This window comes from Otolemur garnettii, unplaced genomic scaffold, assembly GCF_000181295.1.
Source record: "Otolemur garnettii isolate 467f Iridium unplaced genomic scaffold, OtoGar3 scaffold00050, whole genome shotgun sequence".
NCBI lineage: Eukaryota > Metazoa > Chordata > Mammalia > Primates > Galagidae > Otolemur > Otolemur garnettii.
Window position 1 is genome coordinate 8,009,953 of NW_003852445.1, and position 16,267 is coordinate 8,026,219.

The 16,267-nt window shown below is 41.2% G+C and overlaps 1 pseudogene; it reads left to right on the forward strand.

Moving 5' to 3' along the window:
* The first annotated feature begins 9,825 nt into the window (after positions 1-9,825).
* LOC111725967 lies at positions 9,826-9,924 on the forward strand (annotated as a pseudogene).
* Positions 9,925-16,267: the final 6,343 nt, after the last annotated feature.

The following is a 16,267-nucleotide window of genomic DNA, read 5'->3' on the forward strand; positions in this document are numbered from 1 at the left end:
TCTCAAAAAACATATGTATATATGTATATATATACATATATATATATAAAATTCAATCTAAAGTTTAAAAAAATGCTAAACTGGGCAGTGCCTGTGGCTCAGTGAGCAGGGCGCCAGCCCCATATACTGAGGGTGGTGGGTTCGAGCCCAGCCCTTGCCAAACTGCAACAAGAAAACAGCCAGTTGTTGCAGCAGATGCCTGTGGTCCCAGCTGCTCAGGAGTCTGAGGCAAGAGAATCGCCTAGGCCCAGGAGCTGGAGGTTGCTGTGAGCTGTGGTGCCACAGCACTCTACCGAGGGTGACAAGGTGAGACTTTGTCTCTTAAAAATGAAAAAGTGCTAAACTACTTTGTTGGAGGGAATTCACAGGTTAGGGCTAAGACTATAAAGAAAAGCAAGGATACATCTACTGTAAGAATCAGGATAATGAGTCTGGGCGTGGTAGCTCACACCTATAATCTTAGCACTCTGGGTAGGTGGATTGCCTGAGTTCAGGGTTTGAGACCAGCCTGAGCCGAGCAAGACCCCATCTCTAAAAATAGCCGGGTGTTGTGGTGGGCACCTATAGTCCCAACTACTTGGGAGGCTGAGGCAAATCACTTGAGCCTAAGAGTTTGAGGTTGCTGTGAGCAGTGATGCCACAGCACTCTATCCAAGGCAACAGGGTAAGACTCTGTCTAAAAAAAAAAAAAAACTCAGGGCAGTGCCTGTGGCTCAGTGAGTAGAGTGCCAGCCCCATATACCAAGGGCAGTAGGTTCAAACCCTGCCCTAGCCAAACTGCAACTAAAAAATAGCATTGTGGCAGGTGCCTGTAGTCCCAGCTACTCGGGAGGCTGAGACAAGAGAATCACCTAAGTCCAAGAGCTGGAGGTTGCTGTGAGCTGTGATGCCCACTCTACAGAGGGGGACCAAGTGGGACTCTATCTCAAAAAAAAGAAAAAAAAATTAGGATAATGGTTATCTCCGGGAGTGGAGAGGTGGGAGGGAGTTCTAATAGAACAGAATACAAGGTAAGATTCTATAGTACTACAATATTCTAATTCTTGAACTGGATGTTCACTTTTGATTTTTCTCTAAATAGTAAATTTTCATTTTATTAACTTCTGTGTCTATTTCATAATAATAAACAAAAGTTGTTAGCCTGGTGTAGTGGCTCGCACCTGAAATCCTAACACTCTGGAAGGCTTAGGCAAGAGGATCACTTGAGCTCAGGAGTTCGAGGCCAGCCTGAGCAAGAGATAGACCCCCATCTCTACTAAAAATAGGAAAACTAGCCTGGTGTGGTGAAGAGCACCTGTAGTCCCAGCCATTTGGAGAATCATTTGAGCCCAGGAGTTTGAGGTTGCTGTGAGCTATGATGCTACAGCACTCTACCACTCTACCCAGGGTGACAGAGTGAGAATCTGTCTCAAAAAAAAAAAAAAAAAGTTAAAAAAAATTCCCAGGCATTGCTCACTTGTTCCTCTAAGTCTTCCTTGAAAGTTTCCAGTTATCACTCTCACCTGGAACCCACAATGAATTGGTTTCATAATTGAGATTTCACAAGATACTGTATCAAAATGCTTTACTGATAGCCCAATGTAGACCATTTAACACTTCTCTCCTTCTCTTGTTCCTGGAATTCTTAATCCAAAAACCCCCCAGAAAACCACTTATACCAATCTGGCAAGATCCATTATTTATAATTCATCACTGCTGTTGATTAGTCAGAATTCCTTCATCCTTTAAAGGCTGACACATTTTTTTCTTTTTAAACATTTATTCCATTATTTTATTTAGTTTTGAGATCATAGTTGCAGTATGGTGATTTCCAGTAACGTTTCTTTTCTTTCTTTTTTTTTTTTTTTTTTTTGAGACAGAGTTTCACTATGTTACCCTCAGTAAAGTGCCATGGTGTCACAGCTCACAGCAACCTCAAACTCTTGGGCTTAAGCAATTCTCTTGCCTCAGCCTCCCAAGTAGCTGCGACTACAGGTGCCTGCCGCAACATCTGGCTATTTTTTTTTGTTACAGTTACCATTGTTGTTTAGCAGGCTGGGGCCTGATTCAAACCAGCCAGCCCAGTGTATGGGGCTGGCACCCTAACCACTGAGCAAAGGGTGCTGAGCCCCAGAAACATTTCTTGAAATTCATGTATTTATTCCTTAATCTTCTGGAACTCCTAGTATTTATTTAGCGCCCGCAAGGCACATACAGATGTATGAAAGTAACAATGACACTTTGTTGAGATTCTATAAAAATATAAAATGGAATATTTAACCTTTGTCATATAATGAGAAACACTACTGATGAATGATATTTTGGTTTCCCTATTTGTTTTGAAATATTAGCAATAAGTCATACAATATTACTGGTATTTGCATTTAATCATGACTGGAACTATTTTTTTTTTCTTACTAAAGGGAGATTTTCAATATATAGTCAACTGCCTGACCAAAATCTGATACCTAATTTTTCCTTGGTTGTCATGTTTCTTCTAATCGCGTTTATCACTCCAATAAAACTTCCTTTCCAGCACTTACAAGTCACTAATATACCATTTTCTAAAACATCGTTATTCTAAGTTTCCTTCGTCTAATTACAAGCACCTCTGAAAATAGGGTTTCTTTTATTCCTCCAGGAATTACATGGGTGGCAGGGCACAAATAAGAAAACACAAATTCATAATAATTTTCTGTCCTTGGGAGAAAGACGATTGCAGTAAGCACTCCAAATGCCCTGTTAAGGCATTTATCTTCAAAAAAATTTAGGTAGACTCTAACCAGGGAAACAATAGTATTTGAAACAGAGGAAATTTAATGCAGAAAATAAATTACACAGCTGCTGGAGAAGATGAGCAGCCAACAGTCGATGTTGGCTGAGGAACAAAAAAAAAAAAAAGAAGAAGTGATATTACTGGACCCAGGAGCCAGAATCACCCTGGCAGGCTGGTAATGGAGCGACGGAGGAGATACAACCAATGCTAGAGATACTATGCAGGGCAGAATGAGGGGGTGCAACATCCTGGCTTCTTCCCTCCTACATTCCACCAGTGCTTTCCATTGACTAACAGCATTGAAAAACAGCAGATGTAGGAGAACAGGGTAAGGGTCAAAAATGGTCTGACTAGGAAGCAAAGGAGATTCAGAGAAGTCATGACATTTTTATCTCCAAGAAATCAAAGGGCTATCTCTTGGGAGAGGGAATGAATTTATACTCCGTGGCACATAGGAGGCTTGATAGATGGGAAACTCAGGAAAACAAATTCAACTGAAAATTAGAAAGAATATTCAAATATACAGAATAGTCTTACAAAGGGAATAATTTGCCATGCAAGTGGTGATTATAGAGCCCACGGTTCTGTAAAAATTGTTAGGTTTTTTTGTTTGTTTGTTTGTTTTAAGATCACTCTTTGTGCCTGGGCAGAGTGCTGTGGCATCATAGCTCACAGCAAGGTTAAACTCTTGGGCTTGAGTAATCCTCTTGCCTCAGTCTCTGGAGTAGCTGGGAATATAGGCACCTGCCACAGCACCTGGCTTATTTTAGAGACAGGGTCTTGCTGTTGCTTAGGCTAGTCTTGAACTCCTGAGCTCAGGCAATCCACCTGCCTGGCCTCCCAGAGTGCTGGGATTACAGGTGTAAGCCACCACATCCAGCCAAGTTTCCTAGAATTTAAAAACAAACAAGTTTAAAATCTATACATGTCTGGCACAGTGGCCCACACCTGTGTCCCAGCTGTTCAGGAGGCTGAGACAGAATTGATTGGGCCCAGGAGTTTGAGTCCAGCTTGGGTAACACAGTGAAACCTCATCTCTTAAAAAAAAAAAAAGTATATTAAAAAATCATATTGTGGGCTGGGCGCTCAAAGCTCAGTGGTTAGGGTGCTGGCCACATGCTCTGGGGCTGATGGGTTCGAACCTGGCCTGGGCCTGCTAAACCAAAAAAGAAAGAAAAAGAAAAATAGCTGGGCGCATGGCAGGCGTCTATAGTCCCAGCTCCCAGGAAGGCTGAGGCAAGAAAATCGCTTGAGCTCAAGAGTTTGAGGTTGCTGTGAACTGTGACACCATGGCACTCTACCGAAGGTGACAAAGTGAGACTCTGTCTCTAAAAAAAAAAAAAAAAGAGTAAAATAAAACAAAATAAAATAAAAAATCATATTACAGTTCTGAAAATGGAGATACAAAATGACCACCAACAAAAAATAATCTAGTAAATTTATTTGACTTGAAAGAAAAAGAAAAATAATCCTTGTGTTTATCTAGATAAGAATACCTTGTGAAGGCTCGGCACCTGTGGCTGAAGTGGCTAAGGTGCCAGCCACATATACCTAAGGTGGCGGGTTCGAATCCAGCCCCGGCCTGCCAAACAAGAAGTCTCCCAAAGTGCTGAGATTACAGACATGAGCCCCTGTGCCTGGCCTAGAACCTGAATTCTTGATGTAGAAGATATACAGATGTAATATTATTATCATGATGGTGCTGCTTTTGGACAGAAGCTGGGGCTATGCTGAGTCGAGGCATATGGAGGATCTTCTAGGATAACTAGTAAAGTTTGATTGTATGACCTGGGTATTTGCTTCAAGAGTGCTCACTTTATTATACTAAGTTATAAACTATATATCTCTTCAATGTAATTATACGTCCAGATATTCACTAGAGAAATATTTAAAAATAATATTGCAGTTAATGATGCAGCCACTTTAAAAAACAGCATTCTGGTCGGGCACAGGTTCTGGCTCATGCCTATAACCCTAGCACTCTGGGAGGCCAAGGGTGGGCGATTGCTTGAGCTCAGGAGTTGGAGACCAGCCTGAGCAAGAGGGAGACCCAGTCTTTACTAAAAATAGAAAAATTAGCCAGGTTTTGTAGTATAGTTCTAGCTACCTGGGACAGGAGGATCAGTTAAGCAAGTTTGAGGTTCTGTGAGCTATGACAACACAGCACTCTACTGGGGGCAAGAAAATGAAACTCTGTCTCAAAAATAAAAATAAAATAAAGAAAAAAGGGGCGGTGCCTGTAGCTCAGTGAGTAGAGTGCCGGTGCCATATACTGAGGGTGGCCAGTTCAAACCCGGCCCTGGCCAAATTGCAACAAAAAATAGCGGGGCATTGTGGCGGGCACCTGTTGTCCCAGCTACTCGGGAAGCTGAAGCAAGAGAATCGCCTAAGTCCAAGAGCTGGAGGTTGCTGTAAGCTGTGATGCCACGGCACTCTACCCAGGGTGACAAAGTGAGACTATGTCTCTAAAATAAATAAATAAATAAATAACAATGGGAAAGAAAGAAAAAATAAAAATAAATTAAAAATTTAGACAAGCATGGTGGTAAGCACCTGTAGTCCCAGCTATTCGGGAGGCTGAGGTTGGAGAAACACTTGAGCTCAGGAATTTGAGGCTACAGTGAGCTATGATTGTGCCACTGCTTCCAGCATGGGCAACAGAGTGAAACCTTGTCTTACACAAACAAAGGAATGTGTGATACACGCTACAATATGAATGACTCTAGACATGCTAAGTGAATGGAGCCAGCCACAAAATACCACAAGATGTGTGATTCCAGATGGGTAGTTGCTTAATTCTGTTGGGGTGGAAGAGAGATGAGGAGTGACTGCTAAGGGCATGGTCTTCCTTTTAGTGGAAAAAAAATGTCCTAAAATTAGATTGCAGTAAAGGTTACACAACTTGTGAACATACTAAAAAATTGTATTGTACATGCATACACTTTACATGGGTGACTTGTATGCTATATCAATTATATTTTCTTTATTAAAATTGTTAAAAAAATTTGTGGTTGACACATTCATAATGAATGTTCATCAAACCACAGTGAGTTATTGTTTGGTTTACGTGATACTACCATGATTTTCTTCCAATTTGTCTTTTCCTTCCTGTTCTCTGTGTGTTCCTCTTTACCCTGTTTTTATTTATTATTTACTTATTTATTCATTTATTTTTGAGACAGAGTCTCACTTTGTCACCCCCAGTCAAACTCTTGAGCTGAAGCAATCTACCTGCTTCAGCCTCCCAGAGTGCTAGGATTACAGGTGTGAGTCATCACTCCTGTCCATTCACCCTGCTTTTATTATTTTTTTATTTATTTACTTTTTATTTTTTGGCCAGGGCCGGTTTTGAACCCACCACCTCCGGTATATGGGGCCAGCACCCTACCCTTTTGAGCCACAGGCGCCACCCATTTACCCTGCTTTTAGAATGTGATTTTTCTCATTTCCTTCTCTCTTTATACTCAAACCCTGAAAAATATTATATATGTCCAAGACTTCAAGGGCCATTTATATCTACTAGACTTTCTAGCTCAGAGTTTTTTGCTTTTCTATATCCCTGTATACCAACTGCCTATTAGACATATCCATTTAGAAATTCCAAATGTAATCTAAATGGGAAACATGTAAAATTCCACTTCTTATTAAATCACAATTCCTCAAACACCTTCTCAGTGTATTCTTTCTGTAAATGGCACCAAATTCCTAACAGATGCTCAATTCAGATATCTGAGAATTAACTGAGACCTCTCCCTCTCCTCTCCCACCCATATTCAACTGGTCATTTGGTTTGTTCTACTTAAATATCATCCATATTTGCATGATTGTCTCCGTCTTACCAACTTCTGTATTCCTCTGTATCCCTCCCAAATTAAAGCGGTTATCATTTCCCACTTGTATCAATAACAGCTTTTCCCTCCATTTTTAAATTTCAAAATTTTTTGGTTGTTGTTGCAGTTTGGCCAGGGTCAGGTTTGAACTTGTCACCCTCCATATATGGATCCAGCACCTCTGAGCAAAAGGCGCCGCCCTAAAACTTCCAAATGTTAAGGGAGTACAGTGTTTTTATTACAAAAATATCTTGTACAGAGCTGGTTGCAGTGGCTCACGCCTGTAATCCTAACACTCTGGGAGGCTGAGGCAGTGGATCACTTGAGCTCAAGAGTACAAGACCAGCCTGAGCAAGATCTTGTGTCTGCTAAAAAATGAAAAACTGAGGCAAGAGGATCACTTGAGCCCAAGAGTTTGAGGTTGCTGTGAGCTATGATGCCACAGCATTCTACTAAGGGCAACAAAGTGAAACTCTGTCTCAAAAAAAAAAAATTGGGCTCAGTGGGTAGGGCACCAGCCCCATATACCGAGGGTGGCGGGTTCGAACCCGGCCCCAGCCAAACTGCAACAAAAAAATTGCTGGGCATTGTGGCAGGCACCTATAGTCCCAGCTACTCAGGAGGCTGAGGGTAGAGAATCGCCTAAGCCCAGGAGTTGGAGGTTGCTGTGAGCTGTGATGCTATAACACTCTACTGAGGGCGAAAAAAAGAAACTCTGTCTCTAAAAAAAAAAAAAAAAAAAACCCTCCTTTTCAATCCATCCTTCAGCTGAAACCAGAATGATCTATAATCTATATCTCTGACCATCTCAGTTCCTTGGTCATAATTCTTAATGGTTTCCCCTTTGGTTAGAATAAAACCTAACTCCTCAACAAAGCATATCTTCAGTTCCCTCTTTCTTTGGCATTTCACTTAGATGCCTTTGGGGAAATTTCTTTTCCCTCACTGTGACCAGTGATGATGGACAATAAATCAAGGCACCCTGGACAGGTGGGTACATGCTATAAGACCAGTTCTCTGTGTCAGGATCTTAAATCCTGTATCAAATTATGCAAGAATGGAAAAAATATATATTGGCATTCACTCCTTTGGATGATTGAGTTGTTCCTGCCACCTAGAGTTCTGCAGTAGCCCTGATCCTTTTTCTAAGCCTAATTCTCTAGGCTTTCCTGAAAATTCTGTAAGCCACACATTTTTCCAATAAATTCTTTTCTTGTTTATCTTATCCAACTCAATTGTTTTGCTTATGACCAATAAACTATCACAGATAGAAGGACCTTTTCTATTTCCCATATAGGGTATGCCAACTCTTTCTAGGTTTTACTCATGGAGCACCCTTCTCTAACCACTTACCAAGCCGCTGGCACCCATCACACTTCCAGGTCAAGTACAATCTCCTATGCAAGGCCACTCTGAACCCAAGAGTTTGAGGTTGCTCTGAACTAAAATGCCACGGCACTCTACTGAGAAATAAAAGTGGCCGGTTTGGGGAAATAGGACTGAGGTTAAGAAAGGACAGGGGTGTGCTTGCTTCTGAAAGAAGGGCTGAGAAAGAGTTTCCATTTTTCCAACATCAAGATTCTATTTCAATGGCATCTTAAAAAGCAAACTCTGGATGACATCCCAACAAGTTACACAATAAAGAAGAGAGCTTTTTCTCCTTATTTCCTTCATTCCTGGAATTTGCCATTTTGGCTCTTCCTAAGGAATGTTTCATTAGATTTTGTTTCCATTACAAAACTCTTATTTAAAATACTCAGGGTTTATCCATTGGGTGGCTTTCAAGTTATAAACAACAATGCATTTGGGGAATTTGAGATCTCAGGAATGTGGAAGTGTCTCATTCTAACCAGAGAGGCTACTGTTGCAATGTGGAGGGATCAGCAACATGAGGCTTCAGTTACTGGCCCTCCAGTTTACCTAGAAATTAAATCCCTTTCATCAGCTGTCCCACGTTTACCAGTTTACCTTCTGGTTCATTCGGGATAAAAAGGAAAAAAAATTAAGTATTAAAAGTGGCCAATTGGTTTAGCGCTTATAGCTTAATTGTTAGGGTGCCAGCCACATACACTGAGGCAGGCGGGTTCCAACCTGCCCCAGGCCTACTAAAGAACAACGATAACTACAACAACAACAACAACAACAAAAATACTGGGCATTGTGGCGGCCACCTGTAGTCCCAGCTACTTGGGAGACTGAGGCAAGAGAATCACTTAAGCCCAAGAGTTAGAAGTTGCTGTGAGCTGTGACATCACAGCACTCTACCGAGGGCAACACAATGAGACTCTGTCTAAAAAAAAAAAGGCAGGCTCAGCACCTGTGGCTCAAGCAGCTAAGGCACCAATCACATACACCTAAGGTGGCAGGTTCAAATCCAGCCCGGGCCTGCCATAGAACAATAGTGGCTGCAACCAAAAAATAGCCAGGCGTTATGGTGGGCGCCTGTGGTCCCAGGTACTTGGGAGGCTGAGGCAGGAGACTCGCTTCAGCCCAGGAGTTGGAGGTTGCTGTGAGCAGTGAAGCCATGGCACTTTACCCAGGGGCTCAGCTTGAGGCTCTGTCTCAAAATAAATAAATAAATAAAATAAAATAAAATAAAAAGGCAGTGCCTATAGCTCTGTGGATGGGGTGCCAGCCATATACAGTGAGGCTGGCAGGTTCAAACCTGGTCTGGGCCAGCTAAAACAACAATGACAACTGCAACAACAACAACAAAAAAGCTAGGTGTTGCGGCTGGCACCTATAGTCCCAGCTACTTGGGAGACTGAGTAAAGAGAATTGCTTAAGCCCAAGAGTTTGAGTGGCTATGAGCTGTGACACCATGGCACTCTACCCAGGGCAATAGCTTCAGACTGTCTTGAAAATAATAATAAATAAAAGTGGCCAAAATGCAGCTATTACCGGGCATGGTGGCTCATGCCTGTAATCACAGTGCTTGGGAGGCCAAGGCAGATGGATTGCCTGAGCTCACAGGTCTAAGACCAACTGAGCCAGAGCAAGACCCTGTCTGTAAAAATAGCTGACGATGTTGTGGCTGGTGCCTGTAGTCCCAGCTACTTGGGAGGCTGAGGCAAGAGGATTGCTTGAACTCAAGAGTTTGAGGTTGCTGTGAGCTAAGACGTCACGGCACTCTACTGAGGGTGACAAAGTGAGACTCTGTCTCAAAAAATAAATAAAAAACAAAATAAAATAAAACTGGCTAGCTTTGGGGAATAGGACTGAGGTTATGAAAGGATAGGGGTGTGCTTGCTTCACATATACTAAAATTGGAACAATTCAGAGATTATCATGGCCCCCCCAAAAGGAGAAAAAAATGATGGGGCAAAGAGATATTTATTTTCATTATAAGCCCTTCTGTATTCTTTATTTTACAAAGGCAGACAATTATGTTCGTGAACTCATCCTAGAAAAAGTATTACAGACCTCATTGCTGAATCAGTACTGTCACCAGATAGCCAAACTCATATAAGCTTGTGTACATATTTACTGTTTCTTCTAAATTTTTGTGTAATGGCCAGGTGTGGTGGCTCATGCTTATAATCCTAGCACTCTGGGAGGGCAAGGCTAGTGGATCACCTGAGCAAGAGCTAAGCAAGAGGCCCCCCCACACACACACACTAAAAATGGAAAAAACTAGCCAGGGATACTGGTGGGTGCCTCTAGTCCCAGCTTTGGGAGGCTGAGGCAAACAGATCTCGAGCCCAACAGAGGTTGCTGTGAGCTATGATGCCACCGCCCTCTACCCTGGGGAACAGAGTCAGATTCTATCTCAAAAAATACATATATTTGTTAATTCAACTACAATAGTGACACATATTTGCTCCTTCTGTTCTTTGACAATGTTAACAGAATGCTGTGCCCCTAATGATTATTTCCCCTACACCCACTAGACCAGTGACTTCTGAAGATTTTTTTCTCTTTTATTGAGACAGAGTCTCAAGCTGTTACCCTGGGTAGAGTGCTGTGGTGTTATAGCTCACAACAACCTCCAACTCTTGGGCTCAAGCAATCCTCTTGCTTCAGTCTTTCTTTTCTTAGTAGAGACAGGGTCTTGCTTTTGCTCAGGCTGGTCTCAAACTCATGAGCTCAAGCAATCCACCTACCCATAGTATATTATTTATTTATTTGTTTATTATTTGGATCTTTTTAAATTTCTCTCAGCAATATCTTGAATTTTTTTTTTTTTTTTTGAGACAGAGTCTCACTTTGTTGCCCTTGGTAGAGTGCTGTGGCTCATAGTTCACAGCAATCTCAAACTCCTGGGCTTAAGCAATTCTCTTCCCTCAATCTCCCAAACAGCTGAGACTACAGGCACCCGCCTCAATGCCCGGCTCTTTTTGGTTGTAGTTATCATTGTTGTTTGGCAGGCCTGGGTTGGATTCGAACGTGCTGGCTCTGGTGTGTGTGGCTGGCACTTTAGCTGTTTGAGCTACAGGTGCTGAGCCTCTTGCAGTTTTCAATACACAACTCTTGCATATATTTTGTCAAATGTATCCCTAAGGATATCATTTGGGCATTATCGTAAGTAATTTTAAATTTCAATGTCTGATTGTTCATTTCTAAGTAGTTTTTATATATTTAAATTTTGTACACTGTATAAGACATTGTATCATGTGACCTTGCTAAATTCAATTATGAGTTCTAGTACCTTTCTTATAGATTCCATAGGATTTTTTTTTTTTTTTTTGCAGTTTTTGGCCCAGGCTGGGTTTGAACCTGCCACCTCCAGCATATACAGCCGGGGAACTACTCCTTTGAGCCACAGGCACCTCCCCGATTCCATAGGATTTTATATGTACATGATCACGTCATCTCCAAATACAGTTCATCATTTTTTTCTTTCCAATCTATATGCCTTTTATTTTTCTTGCCTTACTGCACCAATTAGTACTAATACAGTACAATAATATACTGAAGCAGTAAGAAGATCCTTCTTTCTTTTCTCCTCAACATCCTGTAATGCACAGGAAGATATCCTTTCATCATTCTCAATCTTACTGGAAAGATATTCAGCACTATATTTTAAATGTGACATTAGTAATAGTTTCTTCCCAATTTTTTTATTGTGGTAAAATGAATATAATACAAAATTTACCATTTTATCCATTTTAAAGTATAGAGTTTAGTGATATTAAGTACATTCATTTTGTTGCACGACCATTACATCATTCATCTCTAGAACTCTCCTCATCTTGCAAAACAAAAGCCCTATATTAATTAAACATTAACACCCTATTCTCCCCAAGCCTGGCCCATGACAACCACCATTCTACTTTTTGCCTATATGAGTTTGATCACACTAAGGGCCTCATATTAATGAGATTATTAGTATTTGCCATTTTGGACTGGCTTATTTCACTTAGCATATGTTCTCAAAATTTATCCATGTTGTTGCCTATGTCAGAATTTCTTTCCTTTTAAAGGCAAAGTAACATTCCATTTCTGTATATACTACATTTGACTTATCCATTCATCCATTGATCAACACGTGGGCTGCTTCCATGTCTTTGCCATTATGAATAATACTGCTATGAACAGAGATATACAATATGGCTTTAAGACTGTGCTTCCGGGTGTGGTGGCTCATGCCTGTAATTCTAGCACTTTGAGAGGCTGAGGTGGGTAGACTGCCAGAGCTCAGGAGCTCAAGGCCACCTGAAGCAAAAGTGAGACCCAATCTTTACTAAAAAGTAGAGGCTAGCACGGCAGCTCACGCCTGTAATCTCAGCACATGAGATTGGGAGGCCGGGGTGGGCGAATTGCCTGAGCTCACAGGTTTGAGAACAGCCTGAGCCAGAGTGAGACCTCGTCTCTAAAAAATAGATGGGCGTTGTGGCAGACACCTGTCATCCTAGCTACCTTGAAGGCTGAGGCAAGAGAATCACTTAAGCCCAAGAGTTTGAGGTTACCATGAGCTATGATGTCACAGCACTCTACTGAGGGTGACAAAGTGAGACTCTGTCTCAAAAAGGAAAAAAAAAAAGTAGAAAAACCCGCTGGGCATTGTGGTGGGCACTTATAGTCCCAGCTACTGAGGAGCCTGAGATAAGAGGATTACTTGAGCCCAAGAGTTTGAGGTTGCTATGATGCCATGGTACTCCTCTACCCAGGGGAGTCTCAAAAAATAAAATAAAATAATGCTGGTACTGTAGTTCATGCCTATAATACTAGCACTATGGGAGGTAGTTGCTTGAGCTCACACCAGTCTGAGCAAGAGAGAGACTCCATCTCTACCAAAAATGAAAAACTGAGGCAAAAGGATTGCTTGAGCCCAAGAGTTTAAGGTTGCTGTGAGCTATCACACCATTGCCCTCTACCAAGGACAAGAAAGTGAGATTCTGTCTCAAAAAAAAAAAAAAAAAAAAAAAGGACCCTGCTTCCAATAAGTTTAGGTATATACCAAGAAGTGGAAATACTAAATCATGTGGCAACTTTAATGTGATTTTTTTTTTTTTATTTTGGAGACAGAGTCTCAAGCTATCACCCTGAGGAGGTACTCTACCCAGGGCGACATAGTGAGACTCTGTCTCAAAAAAAGAGAAAAAAAAGAAAGACTTTTTAAAATTTAGGACATATTTCCTGCTAATCCTAGTTTGCTGGGTTTTTTTTTTTTTTTAGACGGAGCCTCAAGCTATCCCCCTGGGTAGAGTGCCATGGCATCACAGCTCACAGCAACCTCCAACTCCTGGGCTCAAGCGAGTCTCCCGCCTCAGCCTCCCAAGTAGCTGGGACTATAGGCGCCCACCACAATGCCTGGCCATTTTTTGGTTGCAGCCATCATTGTTGTTTGGCAGGCCCGGGCTGGGGATTCGAACCCGCCACCTTACGTGTATGGGCTGGCGCCTTAGCAGCTTGAGCCACCCTGAGCCTAGGGTGTTTTAATAATAAATAAATGCACAGTTAAGTTGTTTTCTGTAACTATTAAGATATATAGATACATTTGATTACAACTATGTAGTATAAAAAATCCTACCTGTAGAGAGTCGAATTTTATAAAAAATGTTACCTGCATTTTCCTTTGGGTTAGAGAAATAAGAGTATATTTTTCCTATTTTCCTGTATTTTCCAAATTCTATTTAAAAGTATTTTCAAGTGACATATTTATTGAAAATATTGGCTGTTAGGGTAGAAAATAGAAAAATACACATCAAAACACAATAAATGTATTTACAGTCTAGTAGTAACTACGTTTCAAGAGTCTCTATTTTTGGTAGGAGAGAGAGAATAGAAAGAAAAATGTCAGCTGGGTGCCCGTTTCTCAGTGATTAGAGCGCTAGCTGGTGTACCAGGGCTGGCAGGTTTGAACCTGGCCTGGGCCAGCTGAACAAAAACAAACAAAAAAAAGAAAATAATTATTAGTGTTAGTTTTATAATAAATACCTTTTTCACAAGTGTACCTGGCTAACTCACAGGGAATCAGTTGCATCAGACCCCCTAGTTTACCCAGGGTCTCAGCTCGGCTTGCTACTGGGATTTGTCTTCTGTCAAGATGACAAGAGGCCTACAAGGCAGTAAATTATACTGTGTCATGATTTATCAAGCCCACAGATAGCAGGCAAAACTGCTGCAAGGATTTCCCATTCTATCATTGAAAGTACACAGAAAGACTAAGAAGCCAAGAAACATTGATTCTATTCGCAGTGCTGCCTTTTTGTTTAGGGGGGTCATTTAACCTTGCTTCCTAATTCCAATACTAAAGGGTCAGATAACTTGCGAATCTCTAGCTGTAGGTCATGCACAGAAAAGTCAGCTGAGTAGGGGAGATGCAGGAAATTAGTGGTAGACAACAGCAGGACTCCAAAGAGTTTGGGAAATCAGGAAGTTTGTTTATGACCTCTCAAACTAGGAAAATACAGAGTAAGTAAAACACTCAACAATGGGTCGACAGAAAAACCCAGGATTTCCCAAAATTCTCGGCAAGATTTAGTTAGACAAAAAATCAGAGTAATGAGAACACTACCAACAGGGCTTGAATGATCTAGGGATTTTTTTACGTTCTAGTAAAGAACAGAACTTGATGGCAGATTCTAATCACACATGAGTAGAATTTAGGTAGGCACTCCAGGCTAGAATGGAGAAGTGAAAAAAAAAATGTTTCTTGTATGTGTTTCACTGAGAGAATACTGTGATGAAACCTAAAAGGCTCATTTAGTTTGGAGAGTCAAAGTATTTCTCAAACACATTATTCAATAGAACATTCTAAAATGACGGCAGTGTTCTAAATCTGTGCTGTTCAATAGGGTAGCCACCTGCCAGATAGGGCTTTTGAGTACTGGAAATGTGGGAAGTGCAAATGAGAAATGTGATTTTTTTTAGGCTAGTCAAGTGAAGCAGCTAAGGAATGGCATTTTAAATTTATTTCACTTTAATAAACTTAATCTGAAATTAAATAGCTACATATGGCTAATGCCTACCACACTGAATAATACAGCAAAGGCCCCAGGTTTTGTTTTTGAGACAGTCTCACTATGTTGCCCTCAGCAGAATGCAGTGGCATCACAGTTCACAGCAACCTCAAACTCTTGGACTTAAGCCATTCTCTTGCCTCAGCTTCCCAAGTAGCTGGGACTACAGGCGCCCACCACAACACCCAGCTATTTTTTTGTTGTTGCACTTGTCATTGTTGTAGAGCAGGCCCAGGCCAGGTTCAAATCCTCCAGCCTCAGTGTATGTGGCCGGCACCCTACCCACTGAGCTATGGATGCCGCCCCAAACAGTTTTTATTTATTTATTTTTAATTCTTAGAGACAGGGTCTTACTCTGTCACTCAGGCTACAGTATAGTGGCCTAATTATAGTTCACTGCAGCTTTAAACTCCTGGGATCCTCCTGCCTCAGTCTCCAAAATTGCTGGGATTACACATGGGAACCACTGTTCCTGGCCTTGTTGTTCTTTGTAAGTTTAGTCAGAAACTTATACAATAAAAGAAAAATTCTTTATTTAATATGACGATTATTACATTGTACTTGGTAGCAATACTAACTTCCACAGTTGAGCATCTTTGTACATTGAATACTCCTTAAGTGGACCTAATTTTCATAGACTAGACATACACCATATGTATGTATCAGTACAGTAGGCCTACTTTCTTATGTTGACCACCTCTCTATATTGACTGGTTTGTTTCAGTCCCCTGAGTGGTCAACTTACAGAGGTATGTATATGCATTGTAAGTAGTCACTTAATACTACCACAAGAAGCTAAATCAATTCTAGGAATTCATGCATATTCTGAATATATTCCAGAGTATATTTAGATTAGCCACATTCTGGACTCAGCCTGAAGATGCATATACCCAAGATGAACCAGGTACCATGCTGGGCCCAAGTCACTTTCTAAACTAAGAGTAAAGTGAGATAAGAAAACTGCAAGGCTGAGCCAACTGCTCTTGGACCTGCAAGTGTCTTAAACTCAGACTAGATCTGGGCTCTGGAGTTTGTAAGAGCACAGAAATTCTTTCAAGAGCACTCATAATAGAATAAACTGGTAGAGGCAAGGATGTTCTGGCTCTTGGACTATCTGTCAGTGTACTAGGTAACAGAAAGTTAGAGTCCTATAACAGAGTAAAATTACAGATTTGTAAACTGGACTCTAAACCTAGAAATCCAGATATTTCTTCTTATTCTTTTTTTTTTGAGACGGAGCCTCAAGCTATCCCCCTGGGTAGAGTCCCATGGCATCA